This window comes from Camelus ferus, chromosome X (assembly GCF_009834535.1).
Source record: "Camelus ferus isolate YT-003-E chromosome X, BCGSAC_Cfer_1.0, whole genome shotgun sequence".
Taxonomy (NCBI): domain Eukaryota; kingdom Metazoa; phylum Chordata; class Mammalia; order Artiodactyla; family Camelidae; genus Camelus; species Camelus ferus.
Genome location: NC_045732.1, coordinates 39,588,990 through 39,615,284, shown reverse-complemented (window position 1 = coordinate 39,615,284; position 26,295 = coordinate 39,588,990). Strand labels below are relative to the sequence as shown.

The window sequence follows — 26,295 nt, the reverse complement described above, 5'->3', positions numbered from 1 at the left end:
ACACATCAGCTCAAATAAACGTCCGTTCCGTCTGTTGACGGGAACAGCAAATGCAGAGGGTGGCGCACATAGGGAAGGGGGGATGTGCTTAGAAAAAGGGAAAGATGAGAGAAGCATTTTACTAATTAGCAAGATGGGGCCGGTGCTCCTCCCTCCTCGTTTCAAGGCCCCCTTCATAAAAGAGCCGAAGGAGGGGTCAGAAAGTGTTCAGGCTTTCAGGCATGGCTTTAGATGGGTCACTTTGGCTTTTTGGCCTCTGTTCCCTCGTCTGGAAGGTGAGAGGGCCAGAGATGAAGGTCTCTAAGGTTACTCTTTTTTTATATATATATTAAACAGAGGTGCTGGGGATTGAACCCAGGACCCCATGCAGGACCTGGTGCATGCTAAGCATGTGCTCTACCACTGAGCTCCACCCTCCCCCTAGGTTATTCTTGATTTTAACCAAAACGAAGAGCATCCAGTAGGTCAGGGGGAGCATGGCTAGTACAGGGGGCCACCCTTCAGGGGGCTTCACCAAGCCTGCCGGCACAGACCTGGATAGAAAATCAGCCAAGCGTAAGCTGGGTCCGGGCCCTCGAAATGCCGTGTGTCTGATGCCCCATTCCAGCCGGAGTGGACAGAGGCCTCAGGAATCCAGCACCATGGTTTGGGGGTGTGTTTCTTTTGCGAAGAATCACATTCTGGGACACTGTTAACATTGACATTAAAATGGAGAAAAAAGAATTCCTCCGTACCTTCCATACAGTTTAAGGAGCAAAAACTTGGCAATTATTCTAAGCTGGCCGAAGAGCCGTGTGACAGATGACTTTTAAAAAAAATCCTGAATGGAGTTCCTTGACATGCCCTAGGTGGAATCCCGGCCAGAGGTTCCTTCCACACCTGGATCAGTTCCCTCCTGCAGCTCCCACACAGGATTCTGCAAAGTCCATGGGCCTCACAAGCCCAGTACACCACTGGGGCCTTCTGGGGGAGTCACATGCAAAAGGCTGGCCCCATTCTCCTCACCTCAGTCTCTGAGTTCCAGGTCAGGACCTGGGGGACAGGCAGAATCTTGGCTGATGAAAAAGGTCATCACATAAAAGAGATCGGAGAGGGGGAGATTTGCTTCCAGCAGGGTGGGGACCAGAAGCCTGCCCACCTGCCATTTCCTAAGATCCCCCAGCAGGTGCTCAGCCTTCATCCTTGTGGAAGATGATGTTTTCCAAAGACGCCTGCAATGAGAGCTCCCATTCATCCCATAAGCTCTTCTACAGTGTAAAGCAGAGGAGGTTCCATGTCCCCGCTCCCTTGAATCTGGTAGCCTATGACTACAGCTGAAGTGACACAGTCTGATGTCTGAGGCTAGGTCATTAAAGGCCACCGAGTTTCCTTCTGGTTTTTTCCTGGGTCTCTAGCTCTTAGAACACAGTGACCATGCTGTGGGGATGCCCAAGACACATGGACAGGCCCCTGTGTAGGTGTTCCAGCTACAGCCCCCGCTGAGGTCCCAGCCAAAAGCCCCCAGATGGGTGATTCCAGCCCTCAGCCTTTGAGACACCTTCAGCCTTCAAGTCTTTCCAATTGAGGCCCCAGACATTATGGAACAGACAGATGCTGTCCCTGTTACACCCTTTCCAAATTTCTGACCCACAGAATTTGTGAGCAAAATAATATGCTGTTTTAAACCAGTAAGTTTAGGGCTGTTTGTTACATAGCAGTAGTAACTGATACACCTCTGAACTGGGTGTAAACCAGTATTTCTCAAACTGTAGTCCTTGGACTGCCTACAACAGAATGGAGGGTGGGGGGTGGCAGAGAGATAGCTACAAATGCAGGTCTTGGCCTCCCAGACTCAAGAAATTGGAATTTTTGAGGGATGGTATCTGAAAATGGATGTTTAAAACAAACACCTCCACGAGATTAGTCTTAGGCATATTGATGTGGACAAGACCATTGGTGCTGGGTTAGGGAAACCACCTTGGTAATGATTAAGTTGGTTGTTTTGACTGAAAGTTACAAAACAACTCTAGGTAACGTAAGCTCCAAATGAGACTTTTTGAACAGATGGAGACACACCTCCTACTTCTCTGTGTGTCCCCTTCATGTTTCCCTAGTCTACTGCCTGGAATGTAGACATGAAAGCTGGAACTAGAGCAGCCATCTTAGAGCAAGAGGTGACCTTGGGAATATGGAGACCAGGCACAATTGAGTGACAAGATAGTAGGAACCCGGATCTCTGAGGACTAGGTGGAACAGGGCTACCATCCCAGTCCTGGGCTTCATTCTTCTGGAATTTTGTACATGAAAGAAAGAAACTATCTTGTTTCAGCCACTGTGGCTTGTTACTTCCAATTGAAAGTCACCTTAATTGGTACAAATAGCAAATGCCATGAGAGAAACCCCTAGATTATTTGGTGCCTAGGAATAAGGGCTGGTTGGGGACTGCCAGTGTCCCCCTAGGATGCAGGTCTAGAACAAGCTGAGGTCAGATAACCCTCCCTGGTCTACAGACATACAAGGAGAAGCCGGCTGGGCTTCAAGCTCTTTCTACAACCCACAGGGTTGTTGAAGATGTTGGTGGCAGACCAGCTGCTGGTTCCAGGCTCCCACGAGGAGCTAGGTATCATCTATCAAAGCCAACTGGATTCTAGGTGCCCAGGGGAGACTGAGGTGTCCTGGTGGCAGGTGCTGAAGGTCTGGCTTCAAATTTGCGTTTGTGCTGAAGACCTCATTAAGGCTTAACTTTTTCCCTAATTAGTCTAATATTTGTTTATAATAGATGTCATTTAATGAGCACTCCCTATATGCTAGGCAAAGTGGTAAGTGCTTAGCATACATGATTTCATTTACTCTCACAACAACTCTATTTTTTAAAAAAAATTTAGTTTAAGAGCAGAGGTAATTAGGTTTATTTATTTTTTAATGGAGATACTGGGGATTGAACCCAGGACCTCGTGCATGCTAAGCATGTGCTCTACCCCTGAGCTCTGCCCTCCCCGCCTTCTCACAACAACTCTGTATGAAAAGATTTCCTTTATCAGCAGCATAAGAAAACAGGCTGAGAAGGGGTTGCATAGGATGAGCCCAAGATCACACAGTAAGCAGAGGAACTAGAACTCAGACCCAATCTCAGTGATGCCAAAGCTCAGGGGCTAACATTTCAGTGTCCTTCTAGAAACCGACTCTCTCCCCTTGCATCCGACGGGAGCAAGCTCTCCACGTTGGCACTCCTCTCCCCAAAGGGCAGAAACCTCGGACACTCCCAAAGATCTGGCAACTTCTGCCGGGATGGGGTTCTTTAGCGAGGCCGCCGATGAAAGAGAACTTGCTGGAACAGGCTCGGGCAAGTGGGCAATGCCTCCGAAAGGGGTTTGGAAAGTGTTGTTGGTCCAGGGCTCAGGGAGGTTTGGAGAGAAAGTGCTATTGGCCGAAAGCCACAGCAACCACCTGGGAAGGGAAACTGGGTGTATTATTTGTGTCACGCATAATAGGTGTGGATCCAGCCAGGGGTGACTGCTCTGGGGAATTTTTCAAGCTTTCACGTGAATGCTAACTAATTGCTCATTCTAGAAAACTAGAAGCCCCTCTCTCCTCTCACCTTTACCTTCAACCCCACTGTCCATCGCAACTTCTTGGCTTGCAAACCACCAATTAGGAGGCAACAGAAACTACCAGCTGCTAATTAATACTAATTAACAGGGCTACTTAAAGTAAACGCTATTTAAAACAGTCAAGTGTTTACCTATTACTGAGTTAGATTGGAAAGGTCATGCCAAGTTTACATGGCTACCCTGATGGCCTTCCATCCATCACCTTTCTTTCCAGGCTCTTCCTTCCCCTCTGGCCACGGCATGTGTCACTCTGGTGTGTCTCCTCCTGAAGACGGAGACTCTGCCTTTCCGGATGTCATCAGCCGCCTTCTCCACTGTGCTTGGAATAAATGCTTTGGTGGAGACAGAGGATGTTGAAGTAAGTCTGCTGGGGATGCTGGTGGTGTTAGAAAACCTCGCGGGGTCTTCTGAAGGTGGTCTCGGGGGTCTGGGTCTTGCAGTTCAATCTGGACACTCTCACCTCCAAACCCTCCTGTGTGCGAGAGTTTTTGTACATCCAAGTGAAGTCAAATCAGAGACATCCACTAAATGTTTCCGGCTGTCCAGGCAGTTGGGGGAATTGCACTTCCTGGTTTGCTGTGGTTGAGTGAAGCCGTGGGACTGGTTGTGACCAATGAGCTATGAGCAGGAAGTGACCTTGCTTTCCCTCTGCCATGATGGATGGCAATCTTCTAAATAGCAGCCCATCCACCTGTGTCATGGATGAGGACCAGATAACGCAGAACCCCTCAGCCAACCCTAAATGGACATATTGTGTGTGTGTAAACAAATAATTCTTTATTGTGTTAAGTCACTGAAAATTTAGGGGACCATTTATTACCGCACCAGAACCTCGCATGCGCCACAGTAGTTCTTAACTTCCTAGTGTTTTGGATCCGTTTTCCAATTTGGGAATTCTTGTTAACATACTTGAAGGGATTAGAAATCTCATAGGATACTAAACAAGTCAACAGTGGGCACAAGTAACTCCCTATCTCAGTTTTTCAACGTCTTTACAGGCACCCACAGCTATCATTCTTCACCTCTGCGCCCTTGGCATCCGTAAGCGCTCATCCATTCCAGATAATCACCATTTCCTTAGAGCTGGCTTGCTGTATGCCCCCCCTCTTTCCCATGCTTGCAACCTCAATGCCTGACCTGCTTAGAACAATGTTCCATCTGACCTGGCGCCAGAAGAGTTTCACTCTCCATCATTACTCAGCTGTCACGTGAGAACACACCTATTCCCACAGGCAGCAGCGGCCACCCAGTAAACTTCCAGGCAGACGATCCTGGAGATCGCAGGAAGGAAAGGCTCCCAAACCCAGATAAAGAGCTCGAATCGCACAGGGTAGTGAAGCAACCGGAAACACACAGTGGGAAGCAAAGAGCGATGGGGCAGATTCAAACACTTAGGGCAGGATACAGGTGGGCAGAAGGACCACATTACCTGCATCCTGGGGTAAGCAGTGCTATGTCTCTCTGCTGCCTTCGCCTTCCCCGCTGACGTTGTGGGTACGAGACCACAGTTGAGGTTTGAGGTGTACAGAAGTCTGCAAGGTGCCTGGGGCCAGTGATGCACTCATGCTCTATTGGAGGGACCCAGAGACATCGTGCCCCGCCACGGCTGCCCGGCCCCAATTAGCCTGAGGAGCCGCCTCAGTTATTTGCATTTCTTGGACACATGGGGCCAGAATGAGCGTTACCAATGGGTGGCTGAATATTGAGTGCCTCATATGCCTCATGTATATTTAGTTTATCATGAATATTTAGTGCCTCAGGTGCCTTAAATGTATTTAGTGCCTCATGAATATTTCGTGTCTCTTGTATATTTAGTGCCTCATGAATATTAGGGCTCTCTTATGCCTCCATCTCTTTTTATCTCTGTTCACCTATATGCTCCACGTATCTGTGTACCATTTCTCCCCAGTTACTAACTTACTTATCAATGACAAGTTTCATCCAGCCCACTTGTTTACTTGTCTTCTATGGCAGAATGGAATATTCTCAAACAGTGCAGCAAATACACATTTGCTACCACCTTAGTGGTAGCAAAAACTAAATGGTCTGTCTTGGTCAGAATTTTCTTCTGTGATGTCCACGGGCTGTTTCAGTCCACGGCCCAGGCATTTTCCATGCATATCTCATATAATCTGCACACCAAGCCAGCAAGGTAGGCTTTCTTACTCTTACTTTCCACATGAGGACATTGAAACACAGAGAGGTTTAGAAACTTGCCAGAGGCCACACAGCTGGTAAGAAGCACAGTCAGAACTTGAACTCGGATCTGTTGACTGTTCTCTGACATCGTGCTTTGAGGCTTCTGTCTCCACTGGTGGCTTGATGATGTTCTGCATCAGCTTGATGCTTCCCATCTTGTCACCTTCACATCCTCCACTCTGGACCAGGCTGCTAGCACCACTCACTGAGCGATTGCATTACCTGACTCTGCCTCTCCTCCCCCTCCCACTAATCCAGCCCATACATGGTTTCCAGAGAAACCATTGAACAACAGAAATCTGACTACATCACATCCCTACTTAAACTCTCCAGTAGCTTCCCACTGTTTTCCAAATAAAGATCCCAGCCCTCACCATGACCTATGGCTTCCTTACTACAAAGCCAACACGGTGTGGCCCCTGCTGACCACCCCAGCCTCTCTCTCACCCTGTCCCCTTCACTGTCTTCCGACCATACACATATCTATCAATTCTCAAATATGCCACATTACTTCTCATCACAGGACATTTGCACATGCTGTTCCCTCTAAAATGCTTTTCTCTTCCTTCTTCCTTCTCCATCTAGTTAATGCCCACTTGTCCTCATATCTCAGCTTGTGTGCCCCTTCCTCCAAGAAATTCTCCTCACCCCTATGGTCTAGTCTAGGTCAGTTTCCTAGTTTACAAATTCCTTCCCTGCAGAGGACTGGTATCAGTTATATGATTTTTATATTATTATATAACATTTATTATTATATTTATTATGTATTATTATATTTTATATATTACTATATAATTATATATTATATAATATTATAATGCATTTTATGTTACTTATATATTATTATATTGTTATATTTTTAATATAATCTTATAAATATTTTTAATATTATATATAATATTTTTTAAACATTTTTTTATTGAGTTATAGTCATTTTACACTGTTGTGTCAAATTCCAGCGTACAGCATGATTTTTCAGTTATACATGAACATACGTTTGTTCATTGTCACATTTGTTTATTCGCTGTGAGCTACCACAGGATCTTGTATATACTTCCCTGTGCTATACTGTATAATCTTGTTTATTCTACATATGCCTGTCAGTATCTACAAATTTTGAACTCCCAGTCTATCCCTTCCCACCCCCTAACCTTGGCAACCACAAGTTTGTATTCTATGTCTATGACTCTGTTTCTGTTTTGTATTTATGTTTGTTTGTTTGTTTGTTTTTTAGATTCCACATATGAGTGATCTCATACGGTATTTTTCTTTCTCTTTCTGGCTTACTTTACTTAGAATGACGTTCTCCAGGAACATCCATGTTGCTGCAAATGGTGTTATGTTGTTGGTTTTTATGGCTGAATAGTATTCCATTGTATAAATATTCTACATCTTCTTTATCCAGTCATCTGTTGATGGACATTTAGGCTGCTTCCATGTCTTGGCTATTGTAAATAGTGCTGCTATGAACATTGGGGTGCAGGTGTCTTTTTGAAGTAGGGTTCCTTCTGGATATATGCCCAGGAGCGGGATTCCTGGGTCATATGGTAAGTGTATTCCTAGTCTTTTGAGGAATCTCCATACTGTTTTCCACAGTGGCTGCACCAAACTGCATTCCCACCAGCAGTGTAGGAGGGTTCCCTTTTCTCCACAGCCTCTCCAGCATTTGTCATTTGTGGACTTTTGAATGATGGCCATTCTGACTGGTGTGAGGTGATATCTCATTGTAGTTTTGACTTGCATTTCTCTGATAATTAGATATTATATATAATATTATATCATTATATCTGCACTGGTATAATTATTTACTAGCCTCTTCCCTGACCTGGAAATGCTCTGAGATCAGGGACATTAGGCCTTTGCTCCCCACTGTGTCTCTAGTGCCCCCTCTATAGGTAATTATTGTTGTCAATATAGATTCTTTTCTTAATAATATTGCCAGAACCCCGGCCCTGGGACATCCTCAGCGAGCAGTCCTTTTCTCATGAAGGAGAGGACTACCTCTTTGCCTTACCTGGAAGCCAAAACTGATGGCCATCTGTGTAGTATGACCTCAAGTGGCCTCAGAAGTACCCTCCCTCCCATTACTCTGCTGGAAAATTCCATGACAAAAGCATGCCTTTGGGATAGAGTCTTCTGTGAAAATTCAAACCTCTCTGAGAGAACTTTTGCACAAAGTCATGTGACCTACTGGCCTACGGTATGCCAGAGACCGCACTAAGACCTTACCACCCCTAAGGCATGTCAGTTATCTCTTGCTGCGTAACAAATGATCCCAAAACTTAGAGGCTTCAAACAACATATGTTTATTACCTCAAGATTCTGTGGGTCAGGAACCCAGTTGTGCTCTAACTGGGTGCCTCTACCTCAGGGTCCCTTGTGAGACTGCAGTCAAGGTATCGGCCAGATCCAGAGGCTCTACTGGATGGAGGTTGGGGGAGAAGAATCCACTTCCAAGCTCACCCACGTGGCTGGTGCCAGCCTCGAGTCCTCACTGGCTATTGGCTGGAGACATCAGGTCCTCACCACGTGGGCCTTCCCAAAGGCAGCTCACAACATGGCAGCTGGCTTCCCTCAGAGTGACTGAGCAAGAAAAAGCAGGCAAGATGGCCACCAAGTCTTTCTATAGCCTAATCCCAGAAGTAACATCTCAGCATTCCTGTTGTATTCTGTTTATATTCATTGAAAGTGAGTCAACAGGTCTGACCAACACTCAAGGGGAGAAGATTACGCAAGGGCACGAATACCAGGAGATGAAGGTCATGGGAGCCGTTGTAGAGGCTTCCCACCATATATCAGTTCTTATTCTCCCAGCAGCCTTGTAAGGGACTTTTGTCTTCATTTCAAAGGGGAAAAATCTGGGTCAGGGAGGTTAAGTGTGATGGTTAAATTTTATGTGTCAACTTGTCTAGGCTATGGTGCTCAGCTGTTTGGTCAAACACCAGTCTAGATGTTGCTCTGAAGGTATTATGTAGATGTGGTTAACATTGCCAATCAGTTGACCTTAAGTAAAGGAAGTTACCCTTGATAATGCGGGTGGGCCTCTTCCAATCAGTTGAAGGCCTTAAGAGTAAACACTGAGTTTTCCTAAAGAAGAAAGAATGCTGCCCCAAGACTGGAGCATAGAAATCCTGCCAGAGTTTCTAGCCTGCTGGCCTGCCCTGTAGATTTCAGAGTCAAGACTAAGCGTAAGCTCCTATCTGAGTTTCCAGTCTGTCAGCCTCTATGAATTTCAGACTCCAGACTGCAACATCAGTTCTTGCCTGCGTTTCTAACCTACTGGCCTGCCCTACAAATTTCAGACTTGTCAGTCCCTACAATCATGTGCTCCAATTCCTTAAAATAAATCTCTTTATAGATATAAATATAAGTAAATTTAAATATCTGTATCTATATCTAGATACCTAGATAGCTATCTTTATCTATCTATTTATCTATCTATCTATCTCTCCTATTGATTCTATTTCTCTGGAGAACCTACTGATACAATAAATTTTCCCAAGTCATATAGTAAGGGGCAAAGCAAGGAGGTGAAGAAAGAAGTTGAGAGCATAAAGCAGTCATTCAATCAACAAATATCTACTGAATAATGTGACAGATTGTGTTTTCCAAAGATGGCCACCACAGCATATCCCCACCCTCATCCGCTTCCTATAATATGACGTTGAGAATTCTTCCATGCAGATATGGACTCTGTGTTCTCTTCCCTTGAATCTGGGTGGGTATGTAACTACACAGGAGGGACACTATTTGATTTCTGAGCCTTTGTCTTAAAAATGACACCACTTTGCCTACCCTTCTTGAAATATTTACACTTGGAACTTGGCAGCCATGCTGTGAGGCAGCTCGAGTTAGCCCACGTGGAGAGAGCCTGGCCGAGGCCATGTGGAGGTAAAGTGTTCTAGCTGACAGTCTAGCTGGGGTCCCAGTCAGCAGCTGGCATCAATCACCAGACAGGTGAGTGTACAAGCCTTCAGACAATTCCAGCATCAGCTTTGAGTCTTCCCAGCAGAGATCCCAGCCATTCTGGAGCAGAGACAAGCTGCCCCTGCTATGTATTGTCTGAATTCATGACACACAGAAACCTTGAAGGGTTTAAAAAAAAAAAAAAAAGATTGTTGCTGTTTTAAGTCACTAAGTTTAGGGGTGATGTGTTACACAACCATAGAAACTGGAATGTCTGACCCTACATCAGGTCCTGTTGGAGGTCCAAGGGATATACTGATGAGCAAGCTAAATCTGGTCCAGTGGAGTTTTGTTTTAGGCAGTTTGTGTGGCTATAACTCAATACCACCAACTGGGTGACTTAAACAACAGACATTTAGTTCTCACAGTTCTGGAGCATGAGAAGTCCAAGATCAAGTTTCCGGCCAATTCAGTTCCTAGTGAGGACTCTTCCTGGCTTGCAGATAGCTGTCTTCCTGCTGAGTCTTCACATGGCAAAGAGAAAGAAAGAGTCTCTCCGGTGTCTCTGATTATAAGGGTGCTAATCCCATCATGAGGTTTCGCTTTCATGACCTAATCACCCCCAAAGACCCCCACATCCAATATCATCACATTAGGGGTTAGGGCTTCATCATATGACTTTGAGGGGGACACAAACATTCAGTTTATAACAAGTTTACATACCCAGTGAGGGAGACAGTTCATAGTCACATAAACAAATAGGTAAATAACTTATCAATGCTATTAAGAAAATAAAACAGGGTGCTGTGTTCTAGAGGTACTATTCAAGGTAGAGTGGTCAGGGAAGGCTTCTCAGAGGTGGTGCCATGTGGGTTGAGATGTGAATGATGGGGAGAGGCAGATGAGCAAAGAGCAGGGGAAAGGCATTCCCAGCTGAAGGCACCCCAAGTTCAAGGCTCAAACCAAGGCCAAAGTTGAATGGGGGCTCTTTGAGGGATGTCAGCCGAGGGCTCCAGGAGTCTGGCAGAGGTGGGCTCCACTGCCCGAGGCAGGGATAGGAAACTTCATTGGTTGAGAATAAAGTGCCAGGACTCTTCTGTGTGTCCCCTCACAGCCAACCTGTGGGTGGGTGGGTTGGGGGTGTTACGGGGGTGAGAAGAGGGGAGTGCAGGTCAAATCCAGTGCTCCAGGAAAATGGATCCTGGGAGGGGTCAGCGCGAGCTGCCTCGGAGTTGGTCCAGCCCTGCGCAAAGCCTGCCCTGTGTTGAGCTGACCTCCACTCCAGGCCATGGTAGGGGGTGGGGGTGGGGTGGCAGAGGGAGGCTCTCGAATATCAATGGGCTCTTTCTCCTTTCAGTAAGCTCAGCAGAGCCCTGCCCTTTGTCTGGGGCCCCTGCTCCCAGGGAAGATCTCATAAAGGGCCTCAAGCAGCAGGCCGAAGCTGAGGATGGGGCAATCTGGGCTGTCCTCACAAAGGCAGGGTGAGGAGGTTAAAGCCCAATGTCAGCTGCTCAGAATCTCGTCCCTGGGGCTATTTCTGCTTTTGTTGCTTCTGGTCATAGGCCTGATATCTGATGGGGGCCCCTCTGCAATTAACTACAGAAGAAACTCCGCTGGGGGATGACAAGGCTGGCCTTGGCCAAAGTTACAATGGACTGGGGAGCCCTGTTAGAGGGGGCCCAAAGGGGAGGGGTCTGAAGGTCCTGATTGCCCGGTCTCTGGGTTCCCAGACTCCCAGCTCCATGGGCTCCTCGGAGCTCATCAATTTGTATCTCAGATTCCCAACGTCTCAGGCAAGGAATCTATAACTGCCTGATCTTGGGGTTTTGGGGGAAGGACCTTGCCATGTGATACTGCTGGGGGATGGAGGCAGCTTCACACCTAGACTCTCCAGGAATGGTGAATGAATGCACTAATATTGCACATCCCCATCAATAGGAGAAGTATAGTGGGGAGGGTATAGCTCAAGTGGTAGAGCACATGCTTAGCATGCATGAGGTCCTGGGTTCAATCCCCAGTACCTCCTCTAAGAATAAATAAATAAATAACCCTAATTACCTCCTCCCACCAAAAAAAAAAAATTTGGAGAAGTATAAAGTGTAATTTAGTCATGCAATCGAATACTACACAGCAATATAAAAGAATATATAAAGCAATATAAAAGAATGTAATATAATTTATATATTTATATATATTCTTTATAAATAAAATACATAAATATTTAATATTTTAATTTTTATAGTTTACATAATATATTAAAATATGTATGATATGCATTTATAGTTTATATTTCTGTATTAAATATATATTTAATCTTTGTATATATAAAATTATAAATATATATTCTTTATATATATTTTATATATTCTTTATATGTGTAAAATATATTCTTTATATATGAAAGAATGTATAAAGAGTTCAATAACATGAACGAATCCTACAGACATCATGCTGCCTGAAAGAAGTCACAGTAAAATCCTGTTGAATTCCATTTATAAGAAGCTCACGGACAGGCAAAACCAACCTGCAGTCAGAATCACTAGAAGTCAGAATAGTGATTGCTTATAGGGGCACTGACCAGGGCAGGGCATGAGAGAACCTTCTGGGGCAGGTGCTGGAACTGTTCTAAATCGTAATCCAGGTGATAGTGATGGTTACATACATCTATACACACATACAAGTTCATTGAGCTGAACATTTAGGATCTGTGCACTGAACCATATACATGTTACACTTCAAGAAAAAAATGAAAATTAAAAATGACCTGTCCAAGGGGAGCTCTGCTTACCACCCCCCTCCCATACACCCTGCTGCAAGAGTCTGAGCAAAGTGCTTAACTAGCCCAGGGGTGATTGTATGGACTATTCAGGGAGCCGGGTTTTGGCTATACTGAGGATTTCAAGCCACATTCTCAAAAGGAGCCTTTGGCTGGCACCTGGCCCCTCAAGTCTGTTCTCCTCCTGTCCACAGTGCTATGGTCGCAGGAGGTGGCACTGGGGGGCTGCCCTGGAGCACAGCAGCCAGAAAGCCCTTGGACCAATTACTAATCCTCCTTGCAGTGCCTCAACTCACATAGATGGGGGCCAGGAGCCTAGGCTGTCTTCGTGGAGTCACCTTTGCTCGTGTTTTCTCCACCACTTCCTCCTTGCAACCAAAAGCTGGCTATGGCTACAGGACCACAGCCTTCCCGGTGGAGCTCCTACACTTTGCTAGTTTGGCTTCCTGAACACACTTACGGGTTTGATTGAATCTCTGGGCTTTCACCGGCTTGTCCCTCTCAACTTGGATTATCTTCCCTCCATATAATCTGCTCACCGCAGACACACAGCTCCACAAACTGACGCCTCTCCAGAAGGAACTCTGGGCTGACCTGTTCCTGAGTAGCTTGGGGAGGTCCCGAGTGTTGCTTTGCCTCTTGAAGCCGACAGGAAATGAAGTACTAAAATCCAAAGGCATGGGTGAATGACTCGCTCAGCAAACGACTCTTCCACCAGCCCTGAGAGCTCAGGTAGGACTAGGAAGCAGAGAACTTTGTCCAAGCGGGCCTGATATTTACAAGGGCCACGGATACCAGCACACGAGCATCCTGGAGAAGGATGATGGATATAGACGGTCCTCCTCAAATGTCTCTGCAAAATCGACCATGTCACCACTGTAATCCCACCAGTCTGGGATTCAATATGAATCTGGAAGTATTTCTCCTGAGGACTTACCTAAGAAATACACAACACAGTTCCTACCGCTGGAGCACCTCAACATTTATTGAATGAGAAAAATGGATAGATGACTTCCAATTAGCCATGGAATGATTGAGCACACACACATACCTCCACTGTATCTCCCAAAGCCCTCACTAAAATAACAGTAATGGGATTTTTAAAGAAGGATTTAAATCCATAAAGATAAAAAAATGAGAGGAAAATACAACTATTGAAGGATGTCATCAACATTTTTGAAGTCAAGCCGGAAAGCAAATGGACAAGAGGTAACTGACTTAGCCGACTGGAGAACTTTGAAGGCTAAAAGCCTGTGGGGATAGAAGCTTCAGGAAGCAAGCTGATTCGAGCAGTAGAACCCAAGAAAGGCTGAGGAAATGGGGGTACCAGGTCCTGCAGAAGGTACAGATGGGCTGAAAACAGGGCTTTTGGCATGTCTGTTGAAGAAACGATGAACCTGGAAAGCATGGGATTCAGAAAACTGGTGATCCCACATATTGGAGAAGGGCCAGGAGAATTCTCACTCGGATGCTGAGGGGAGATCGCGGGGGCATCGCTGAGCAGCAGACCCAGAGCAGAAGCCAGGACGACCGTAGTAGGAGCGCGCAGGATTCTGGGACAGGATCTCAAAGAAAAAAGCACAAAGAAGCCAAAGAGTTTATTTGAATGTATCCAGAAGCTAAACAAACAAAAAGGGGGTAAGAGATAAATATTAACTCTAAGGAAAAGAAAAGTTTGTACAGTAAAGGACATGTGTTCCAAGCGTACTACATGACATGGCAGTGAATACATTTACATACTTAAAAGCAGTGAATATTGACGTAACAAAAAAAAAGTGATCTAATTTTATCAGGATAATAGGCACAAGAGACAGTGTAGGTATGACTAGAGGGGAGTTAAATTTGATTTTCAAGTAAAATACCAATGGTGGATTTTCTTTCTAGGGCTGCCATACAACGGACCACAAACTGAGTGGCTTAAAAACCAAAAATGTATCATCTCACAGATCTGGAAGCTAGAAGTCCAAGATCAAGGTGTCGGCAGGGCCACGCTCCCTCTGAAGGCGCTAGGAAAGGCTCTGTTTCAGGTCTCAGCTTCTGATGGTTCTTTGGCTTGTGCAGCATAACTCCAGTCTTCACATGCTATTCTCCTTGTGTGTGTGTCTGTATCCAAATTCCCCCCTTTTTATAAGGATACTAGTCACATTGGATTAGGATCCACCCTAATGACTTCATCTTAACTTGATCATCTGCAAAGACCCTATTTCCAAACAAGGTCACCTTCACAGGTACTGGGGATTAGGGCTTCAGCATCTTTTGGAGGGGACACAATTCAACCGATAAGAGATGGATAACGTCTAGGATTAATATATCAAGAAATAACAGCATCAGTGCGCTATTTAGAAATAAGAAGGTCAATATGAGAAGAAACAGAGTGGAAAGTGGTTCCTTGTGGGTGGCAGAAATTGGGGTGGAGCCAAGTGAGCTGCCGCTTTTTCTTTATAAGCCTGAAAGGACTGCCCGACTATTGAAAACATGCACATTTCTCACCCACCTCGATTATCACACTCATCACGTGTCATTACAATATGATTACTCATCTGGGGTCCACACAGGACCATAAACTCCTGCGGGCTGATACCAATCATAGCCAATATTTACATAATGCTTACTGTGTGCCCCGAACCTCACTATTCTAAACAGCTCACAACAACCCCGTGAAAAGGTACTGTTATTATCCACCATTTCAGATGGCAAAACTGAGGCACAGAGAAGTGAAGTGATTTGCCCAAGGTCACACAGCTAACTGGAAGAGCCTGGATTAGAAAGGCAATGTTACTTCTACTTCCGATTCCTTTTGGCATTCCCTATACTGCTGAGTATGGAATCATACCATAGTACCTCTACCTGTTAGAAGTAGGAAGAAACAGGTGGATGAGCCTCTTTGTCTACTCATCTTTGATGAGTGTGTGGTTGTCCTCTTTCCTGGGCCAGCTGAGGCTCATTATGTCTGCAACCCATGCTCCCGTCTTTGGGAACCTGTCTGCCCTCACACTCTCCCGTCTGGGTTGCCATATTCTTTTCCATATAGTCCATCCCACCCCATGACTGCAGGTGATTGGGCTAAAAGAGGCCACTGACTCGGGACCAGCCAATCAGAGGCCGCTCTGGGAGCCAGGGCGTGGTGTGGTCCGCTGAGGAGACAACTTGGTCAGTCCAGTTCCTCCTACTGGAAAATGTTTCACCTAGCTGCACAGAGAATCCAAGCCACGCAGCCATGGGCAGAAGGCAGCACCAGTCTGTTCAGGGCTGGTTAAGTTGTGAGAAGCAGAGAATGGCGGACAGGGGGAGAACAGAGAGAAGCAGAACCACGTCACGGCCCCAGGAGAGTGGTAAAGCCAATGCCTGGGGCTCCCTCAGCACCCATGGACTGTCCAGTTCTGGACCTCGTGTTGCCTCACAACGAAACCCCCTGTTTTTTGAGACACTTGAGTCTCCTCTGATCTTGTAAATAGCTCCCATTGTCTACGATGGCCTGTGTTTTACATCTGGGCATTTCTCCTTTCCAGATGTTTCCCTCTGCATGTCTTCATCTGTTTCTCTCTTCTTACCTCTTTATTGCCATCACTCCCCCTCTAGCGCTCTGGCTAACCAGACATTACATTTTGACTGTGCATTGTTTTTCATGAAGTCATGGACCGTCAGCCCTATAAGGCACCTTTTACATTAATGCTGTCCAATAGAACTTTCTGTGATGATGGAAACGTTCCACATCTGTGCTGTCCAAGACGGTGGCCACCAGATACATGTTGCTATTAAGCACTCGAAAAGGGGCCGTTGTGACTGAGGAGCTAAATATTTTATTTTATTTAATTTTAATCACTTTAAATTTAAATAGCCCCATGTGACTAATGGCTATTAAGTTGGGCAATACCGTTGTTCTATCTTCTGATCCATTACCTCTTTTTACAGACAAGTCTCTCGTTGTGAGTGTAAGAGCTGTGGATCATGTCCTTCCTATTCTGGTGTGTGTCTCCTCAAGTCACCACCCAGCTACGGGACACAGCAGCACAGGGACTGGGGTGACGGGCTCCTACTGAAAGACGAGTAGTTGCACTCTCAAAACAGCAGACCCAGGCAGACCCTCAGATGCTCTCCATGCAAGGGCCTGTGTGTAGTGGGGGGACAAGTCAGGTGAGGGCTGAAGCAGGACAACATCATAACCTCAAACTCAGGGCCACCTCTCTGATTTAGGGGACCTCATCCGAGGTGGTAGCCCCTGGGACAGAAATGAGCTAGATGATAACAGATGCACACTACTGTAAATAAAATAGGTAAACAACTGAATCACTTTGCCGTACACCTGAAACTAACACAACATTGTAAATTAACTATACTTCAATTAAAAAAGAAAAAAAGGAATGAGCTAGCTGACTCCCAAAAGTGCTTTTGCTGGACTACAGATGTGGCCCAGATGTGGCCATGTGACCTTGTTCTGGCCAATGGCATGTAACCTGAAAAGATGGATGTCACATTCAGATCTGGCCCATAAAAATCTCCCATGTGCTCTTTCCCCTTCCACACCTTAGTACAGATGAGTCCAGCAGAGCTACAGGATGGAAGGAACCTGGATCCCTGAATCACTCCTGAGACGAGAGCCTCCCGTCTTTCAGGGTCACCCATTCTGGACTTTATATCAGTGATAAACAATCCTCCGTTGTGAGCCGTTGCACCTTGGGGGGTGATCTGTTGCAGCAGCCAGCGTTTCCCTGACTGTTACACACCCAGGAAACACACTTCCTCCTGAACATGTCCTTACGTTGTGGGTGGCGGGGACTGGGATGACTCTGGCAGTGAGTGCAGTGAGGGTGATGTGGTCTTGTCAGTTACCATCCGAGATCTCAGAGCACAAGGTGAAGCAGTGGTGCTCGGCACTGACTGAGTCTGGGTGGGGCCTTCCTGTTACTCACAGCCTACCCTCTGTGTAGCTGCGGCCAGACAGACCTGTGCTCCACTTGGTCTCCTAGGCCGCTGAATGGAGTTTCTAGCGGATGCCCACAAGGGACCAGAATCCCTCTGGGGGAGAAAAGGCCTACAGAAAAACCTCTCTGAGGAGCTGATGGCCTTCACTCTCCACAGGGATAATACACGGGCCACATGGGGCTTCCCTCCTCCACTGTCCTCAGGCTGGGCCAGTGGGCCTCAGTGTGAGGGACAGGGAGCACCTTAGCACCCAAGAGCTCATGTGACTTATTCTACTGTAAGCAGCAAGCAGAAAGTCAAAGAAACTGGAATCACGATTTGAGCGAGGCCCACGGTGGCTATTTCTTGGCAAAGGAATGAGGAACTTGGCCAAAATTCCCTGCCAAAATTTCCCCGGCTCTGAGAGTCACGGATGAAGGGCGCAAACACTTTCTGCCTCATTAACCAAACTAGGGAATACAAGAGGAGGGTCAGGCTTGGGAGGGGAAATGTTGAGACCACTTTGGAGCACACGACGTCTGAGGGGTCGGTGGGGTGCCCACATAGATGCTTCTAGCATCTGGATGGGAATGGGGACCTGAGAGGGTCAGATCAGGGAGCAAGCTTGTGTCTGGAGACAGCTGATGAGGGAAACCACAGGGAAGGAGGGGATTGCAGAGAGAGTCAGAAGAGGAGCTCCTTCTCCCTCTCTCTGAGAGAGAGGGGTGTGGAAGGAGCCACCATGGGGGGAGAGCGTGAGGGAGGAGGGTGTGGTCAGCCAGGTGGGGCAGCCAGAGGACAGGAGGGCAAGGGCTATGGAAAGGCCATTGCATCTGGTGACATGAGCTCACTGGCGGCCCTCGAGAACAGGAGTTAACCCAGAAGGATACTCACTGGTTGGCAAGGGGAAGTTGGGTGGAGATTTAAAATTTATGGCAGAGTCTGCAAAAAAGATAAATTGCCCCTTAGGGACTGTAAGCTAATTGTATCCCGTGGTGCGCCTGGGGCAGGGACGGTCTAGTGGCACAAAACAGAAGCCCCCTTACACAAGCTTAAGTAAAAAGGGAGAATTTATGGGAAGACCATGAGGCTATCTCCGAGATTCAAGGACAGGAAGTGCAGCCGGCCTTAGGGGGCGGGAACTGGCAACTGGGGAGCCAGCAGGAACCTTGGCAGCTCTGTTCTCTCCTTCTCTATCTCTGCTTTCCTCCCAGATGGCTTCTTTCTTCTCTCTCAGCTTTTTCTGCCACTCTGTGCACATGGTGGAAAATGGCTGCCTCAGGTGGCCTTCCCTGGCCTGTTCACGTCCGTCTTCTCCGGGCTCACACTGCACCTGGCACAAGGCATTCAAACAGCCAACAAAGACTGCCTAGGACCACCAAGGTGTCCAGAGGCCCAGTTCCTGGGAGAGCATCTGATTGGTCCATTTGGGTCAGGTGCCCATCCCTTGTCCAATCAGCTATGGCCAAGGGGAGGGTCTTGTGCCCTCGGGCCCCTCAGTGGGGCCTGGGGAGCAGCATCTTCGGAAAGGCAGCCCAGGCAGGTTCTTGAAGAGGAGAATATGGGGGCTGTCATACTGTCTTGTTCCAGACAAGCCAGACAAGCTGTAGGCCTCCTCTGATCCTCCTGGAACAGAGAGAGGCTCCTGAGGTCAGCCTCCACTTTAAATAAACAATACCACGAAAGCCACGAGGAATGGGGCATGTGCACCCATAGACAAGTGGCAAATGACGCTGTACCGTGTGCCTCCTCTCTCTCGTCCATCTGCACATTCAAGCCCAGGTACACCACCCAAAGCGCTCATCAGGGCCTCTTGGGACATTCAGGAGATTTCCCCAGGCTCAGCTGTCATCTACTTTGTTTCCCTCCGCTCCAGCCTGAAATGGGAAGAGCTAAATTGGAGGGGCCTGCGGGAGAGGGGGCCGCAGTAGTTGCCCTGCTTGGAATGGCCCTGACCCCACAGTATGTGGATCAAGCAGTCTCCACGGGAAGCAGTTAGGCTAGTTTGACAAGTATTTAGGTACAAAGGGGTGATCGACAAAGATGTGGGTGTAGGGGAACCACAGGGATAGCAGAAGCAGAAGCTGTTAGCAGTGGAGATTTTTTTTTTTTTTTACCACCTCAGATCCAGAGGTGAGGAGAGAAGGCCACCTTAAAAGGAGCAGGGACATTCAGTGGGAGGGTCAGTCAGCCCAAGCCAACTTCACAGGGAGGAAGTTGGGGAATAAACTTCACCTCATTTCTCCTCCTGCCCTCTGAGTTCTTGACACCTGGAAGCCAGAGGGCGGGGGGCCCTTTGAGATGGATGCAGAGGCGTCGTCTTCCTGGGGCACCGTAAACCTGAGGGGGCAAATGGAAAATGTGACCATCTGCTTACACATGGGTCATGTGCTACACTGTGGGCTCCTCCAGGGCAAGCCACTTGGCTCCTTTCTTTTTGTCGCCAGCACCCAACCCAGTGCACCTCTTAACAACCCTGTAAGGTACACTGTATTCTTGTCTCAGTTTTACAGACTAGGCTCAGAGAGGTTAGGCGACTTGCCCAAGGTCACCCAGCAGGTTTTGGTGGGATCACAGCTAGGACTTCAAGTCCATTTTGACTATCATTTACAGTCTGCCATCCATTGTCAGAAGGCCTCTAAGGCTCGTTCCTGGCTGTGCAGGCTGTCCAGAATTGGAAACTCTGACTTTCAAGAGGCTGAAAAATTGAGCAGGAACCAGAGCAAAGAGGGGTCAGAATTGGCACTGAGGAACTCAGGGCACGGGGTGGGGGAGGGAGGGTTTCTGCTGCTGTCTCCTGGGTTATTAACACCCTTTACTTCTACCCATTCTTTGCTTCAAATACAAGCAGAACCAGGGAAGAGGGGGGCAGGGGGATGCCCTCCCTACTCATTGCAAAACTGAATACTAATTTTGAAGATTTTAAAATAGAATTCACTTAAAGAGGAAGGAAATTCTGACACATGCTACAACATGGATGAACCTTGAGGACATACTCAGTGAAATAAGCCAGTCACAAAAGGACAAATATTCTATGATTCCAGTCGTTTGAAGAAATCAAAGTAGTCAAATTCATGGAGACAGAAAGTGGAATGGTGGTCACCGGGGCGCTGGGTGGGGAGGAGGGAATAGGGAGTCAGTGTTTAACAGAGACAGAGTTTCAGTTTTGCAAGATGAGAAAAGTTCTGGAGAGGGATGGTGGTGATGGTTGTGCGACAAGGTGAGTGTACTTAGTGCCACTGAGCTGGACACTTAAAAATTGATTACAATGGTCCGTTTTATGTTATGCGTATTTTATGCAATTGTAAAAAAAACTGAATTTGGTAAACATTTAATGAGCACCTACTGTGTGCTCTGCACGAGGAATTCAAAGCCTTCAAAGCCGTAAAACATCCGCCTTAGTGGCAAGCTCAGCTGCGTTGGGCAAAGTGATGTAAATGAACTTTGTGCTGGGTGGGAAGTACAATAATACAGTGTGGGCGGGACCGAGGGAGCGATGGGGAGGGAGGGTGGGCTCCGCTGCAGTGGGGATGGAGTGAAGCCTTCTCGAAGGAAGTAGTCTCTTAGCTGGGCTTATCCAGAGACTGAGAGGACTTCAAGGGTGAGAAAAAGGTTGGGCAGGAAGTGGAGGAGCGGGGAACACACAGAACTTTCCAAGCAAAGAACTCTTGCACAAGGAAAAATGTAGAGGTGGGAAATAGCATGCTGTTAAGCCTCTTCTCCTTTGTTTGTGGGATGTGACCAAATCCACATCCCCTTATGCTACACTGATAGGTCTACGACAGTGCGTCTCAAACCAGTCCCTCACAGACTGACATGTGGCTCTACTGTATATGACGATTATGGAGTTTATGCCATATGCCACTCACCATGGAAATTTGAACCAATCTATTTCCTGTTCAACAAGAGTCCACTGACAAGCAGCAGTGGATGTCACAGCAAGGTCAAGTTGCTTTCAGGTTTCCAGAATGGATACTTTCCATTTCTGTGCTTTTCTTATTGTGGACCAGCACTGGTCCACGGACCACACTTTGAGTAGCGCTGGTCTATAAGACCGTGAGTCCCTTAAAGGGAGGAACCGTTTCTTTTTATTTTGTCCATCCTTCGGACTTGTAGCAGACTACCCCAGAGAAGTCCTCTTCTTTCCCAGAAAGGGATGCCTACCTGTTAATTAGCTAGTGTTTTCCCTGTGTTTTGAATATGGAAAGCTCTGCCAGTATTAAATACTATTATTATTATTAGCCTTGTGTCCACTATAGTGGATGTCATTTAATTAAAACTGCATAATAGGCAAATCTGCCTTAATTGGCTGGGATGTGGCTAGGAAACCATTTCGAGTCTGTGTCTGCATTCTCTGTTCTGTGGCCATCACATCACATTCTCTGGCGATGGGTCATTTTGGAGACCTTGGGCAGGGTTCAGGGAAGGTTATCTGGCTACTGATTAACACTTAATTAGCACCTTTTTCATGTAGCACAGCAGTGACTTTGTAAATTTAAAAATTTCAGGGGACCACTTAATGTGGAATTAAAGTACAAGTGCAATATTTAAGATGCATGAAATTGTTTTACGCATTACAGCATTAACTAGCTCTTAATTTATGCAGTGCATGCCAGCGAAGGGCAATTAAAGTGTAGCAGGGAAAAAAAAATTATAGATCTCTACGTTGTCCTGTCTTTTTGTCTAACAATGCTTCTGAAAGCTTTTGCTACATTCATATCTCAACTCCTATTCTAGATTTAGAAGTAAATGCTAAGTTCTGAAACTTGTTTGCCCGATAGGAATTGGCATTATCTTTAAGCTGAAACTACGTCCAACCACTAAGTCCCTCCAGGGCCCAGAAATCCACCCGGCCTCAGTGATTGGTCCAGGGATAGGTACATAACCCCAATATAGCCAATGAGATGTCAGGAGACATTTGCTGGACTTTAAGGGAAGTGATGCTAAAAGTGTCTTCTTTCATGTCGGAAGGAGTGGTTCTCCTTGCCCCCATCAGTGTGGGGCAAGGATGTGATGTCAGGAACGGTGGCAGCCATTTTGCAAGCAGTCTGCAGCTGCAGGGGGGTCATTGTTTAGAATTTGGTGATGAATCCAACACCATGGGAGGCCATATGGCAAGATGAAGACAGACTCAATCCTTGAAGATACTGTGGGAGACACTTGATTTGGACTAGTCTGAAGGCCATCCAATTTCTGAATTATATTGGAACCTATAAATATGCTGCGTATTCCCAATTCCCTGCCTTATTCATGCTGTTCCCTTTGGAAGGCTCTTTCCTTCCTTCTCCATCCTTCAAGACCAAGTCCAAAAGCCATCCTTCTAAGAAGCTTTTCTTGAGCTGAAACATGCTCGGGATGGTCAGAACCATGCCCAGATCCTCTAGGGTGCTAATACCCCTTACTTGAAATTCTCCTTCTGCAAGGAGCACGCGCTTCCCTGAAAAGCGTGAAGCTGCAAATGTGACTCTCCATCTCCCCCGAGAGGACCTAAGCTTTTGCTTTTGTCCCCAGCGTTAGTGTTGCACCTGGCACACTGAGTCCGCAAAATGCTGCAAACCCGTTCCTAGAAAGGAATGTTAGTGATATCAGGATGGTGTAGTCAGAAAAGAAGAAAGCACATACCAGCATATGGTCTTTTTAGCTAGAGCCAGAAGGAAGAAAAAAAAAATACTGGGTAAATGCTGCAGCTGGGTGGATTCCTGGGCCACTGCAGCTGCTGAGAGCAGACGAGGACTTGCAATAAGAAGGGGGAGGAGTCACAGATGCAAGCCAATCAGAGTATTTGTCTGTCCCTCAGTTTGTAACTTACATAGATGGATACAGTGTCTAACTACAAAGTTGAGGGCTAGGAAAGCAAGAGTTTCCCGGTCACCTCCTTGTCCCCATGCCCCGTGTCCTCTTGGCAGACATGGAGCTGTACTGTTCTGATCCCTCTCCAGCCACTCAGAATCTGGTCAGCTGACAGCCTTATGGTCCACCCAGCGCTACTCGGAGTAGTGGCTCTAGCCAACGGTGGCACTCAGGGTTGGCCATTTCCACCCAAATTGGGGCTGCTCCAATAGGCACCATTCGCTGGGAGCTGTTCAGATCTGCATCACTGCCTGCTCGCTCCCTGCCCAATCCTGCTTCTGCCCTTCTCCTTTCAGGGGTGCTTCCTCAATAAACCCTTGACACTCCTGACTCTATCTTAGCACCTGCTTCCCAAAGAACCTGCCCCAGACATAAAAACTGCTAACTCATGAGTGTGTATTCTTCCAGACATTTTTCTATTCATTTACATACATGTATGTATGTATACTCCCTAAAGATTTTTTTATAATTCATTTTGTTTTTACATAAATAGGATTGTACTATGTATATGAATTATTCTACAATTCAAATCATTTTAGCACATCTGCATGAACAGTAGGTATCAGTGCACAGAGGGATATCTTTTTTGCTTGCTGTATACTATTCCACAGTATGGCAAGCCCACTGTTACGTAACTTATACTGATGGATATTTGGCTTTTCTATCTCCTATAATTATTAATAATGCTGCTAGGAACATGCTATAAGCAGATTTCAAATAATAATAATAATAAACTGAACATTATTCTAGATAGTTTATAAACCTGAATTAACCAAGCCTTTTTTTTGTGTTCCGATGCTGCTCTGACATCTAGAGATTTTGCTGACCCTGGAAGGATTGCCCCTCCCAGGATTAGCCAGTTCCTGGAGATAATAAACCAGCAATTTGCCTGGGTGTACCTTTCAAATGCAAACCAACCAATCCAGAGCCCACACCCCTAACCGCCACCTCTGTCTGGCTCTCACACTCCAGGCCCATCCTCCTGCCCTAATCAGACAGCTAGGGGCAGCCCCAGTGCCCCAGAGCCCACTGAGATCATTCAAACCTTGCCCTGCCTTGCCTGTTCCTTTTCACGGAAACCATAATAAAGGTTCTTGCCCACCAGTTTTCCCTCTAGCTCAGCTTGCTGACCAGCTCCAATGCTTCCTTGTGTGCCCTTCCTCCTGGGGCCTAGCGCGGCCCCTCCTCTGGGGATGTGTAAGTATAACCAATTATCTTTTCTGTGGCCATCGTCTCCTGATCTGTTGGCATCACCAGACCTGAATAATAATAATAATTATTCAAAACAGGAGGCTCGCATCCGCAAGGTGGAACAAACATTTTCTTTTTCTCCCAATGGTTCCAGAATGCTTTCATTTGTGAACTCTTTCTGGGCAAAGTGAAGTGCTAAATGTGCTGAGTTACTTAGGGCAGACACAAGAAAGAACTTCCTGCTAGTAAGCAAGGCCACCTGAATAATCGTACTCCGGGAGCATCTTTCAAAGAGCGGCGTCAGCGGCCACAGCAACAACCCTGTGAGCCGATTCCCCGCAGAGCAGAGGCAGGGACCGAAGCAAGGCAGGCAGCTCCTGCCAGCTGCAGGCTTCGGGAATTTACCGCCCACCCGGGCACAGCCCCACCCCTTGCTGATGGAGGCAAGGTTCCCTCCGGCCCACCCCGACAGACAGCTGAGGTTATCCTCACCTGAGGAGGGAGGAGGGCTGGGATTACCGCCTTCTCTGTTGCCCCGGGGCTCTGGGCCCCCGACGCGGGGCATCCTGGCGGAGGTTGGCCTGTGTTCACAGCTGCCTGCCGGGAGCCGGAGCCTGTCAGCTCGAGCGGCGGCGAGGGAAGACGTTTCTGACACAAAACCCCAGGGGAATCCACGGAGGAGCTGGGCTGTCATTACTTATTAACAATAGGCCTGATCCCCAGCCAGGCAGGCCCAGGGAAATAGCCTGCAGGGAGGCCGGCCTCCCCGCTACGAGGTGGTTTAACACTTTCAGGGCAGGAGGAAGCTGTTTGGGGGGTTAATTGTCACATTTTTGCATGTAAGAGGGGCCATTCTTTACATATTCTACACCGGAGCCCTCTTCCTCCTCTTCCCCACCCCCTCTCTGTGTCCGCATTCTTCTCTTCGGTTCTCCTGCCCCCTCAGGTTTTAAGCCGGCAAACCCACAGGATGTGGCAGGCTGTGCTTATAAAGAGGAGAAAGATTTGAGCATGCACGCAGCCAGACACCTGGGACTAATGTCCTCCGAGAGGGCGTGCAGGGAGAGGCGGGGAGGGGAAGAGGCCGATGGAACTGGCAGCTCCTGGTTGCAGACCCGGAAAGGTCAGCAAACTAGCTGGTCGTTAAGGCTGGTTATTGCCTCTTTTCTCCCCTCAAGGGGACCTGGGCTCCAGCGCCAGAACACTGTGTCCCAGCTCCGCCATCTCAGGTGCGCGAAGCCACCCACCCGTGATGTGGCGGGTCGGGTTTCCCGGGGAAGCAGATGCGGAGACGCAGATCAGCATGCAGGCCACCTTTTAGGGAGGACTTCTAGGCTCAGCACCTTAGTCTGGTGTGGATCAGCCCCAGGGTGTAGGCGGCTTCTTTAGCTTGGGGGAAGGGCCAACAGCTGAAGGCCGGCTGCAGGCAGCGCTCCAGCCGCAGAGGGTGAAGTCCTTCCTTGCGGAAGGGGGAGCACGGCCACCACCACCCTGCTTCCCGGAGGACGGCTGAACTGGGAGCTCTCCAAATCGCAGCGGGGGCATTCCTCAGCCTCCCCACCGAGGCCAGCCTGGCCTCCTTTCCTGCAGCATCTCCTCCCGTCCTTCCTGCTCCTCCTCCACCCATCCCTCCTCCCATCCCTCTTTGATTCCCTCTTCCCTGCAGGGGCTATCCCGAGGTTTTCAAAGTTTTTAAAGGCCGTCCAATTCGGTGGGCCAGTGCAAGTTTACGAGGCAGCGGAACTGCCCTAATTGAGGTGGAAGGTCAGGGAGCCCCTCCCTCCGGCCACCGTTGTCTTGCTGTAAAACACTTTGTAATCTGTAAAGAGCTGGCTGGCTGGCTGAATCCAGAGCATTTTTTTCCTCTCTAATTGGGCGGTT

The 26,295-nt window shown here is 47.4% G+C and overlaps 1 long non-coding RNA gene across 1 annotated transcript; it reads right to left on the bottom strand.

The window, feature by feature from the left end:
• Window positions 1–13,452: 13,452 nt before the first annotated feature.
• LOC116662148 lies at window positions 13,453–25,094 on the bottom strand. The gene is made up of 3 exons (XR_004318130.1): window positions 24,907–25,094; window positions 19,609–19,713; window positions 13,453–14,036 (listed from the first exon to the last, which is right to left on the bottom strand). It is a non-coding gene; the product is annotated as an uncharacterized LOC116662148 (long non-coding RNA).
• Between the last annotated feature and the right edge of the window lie 1,201 nt (window positions 25,095–26,295).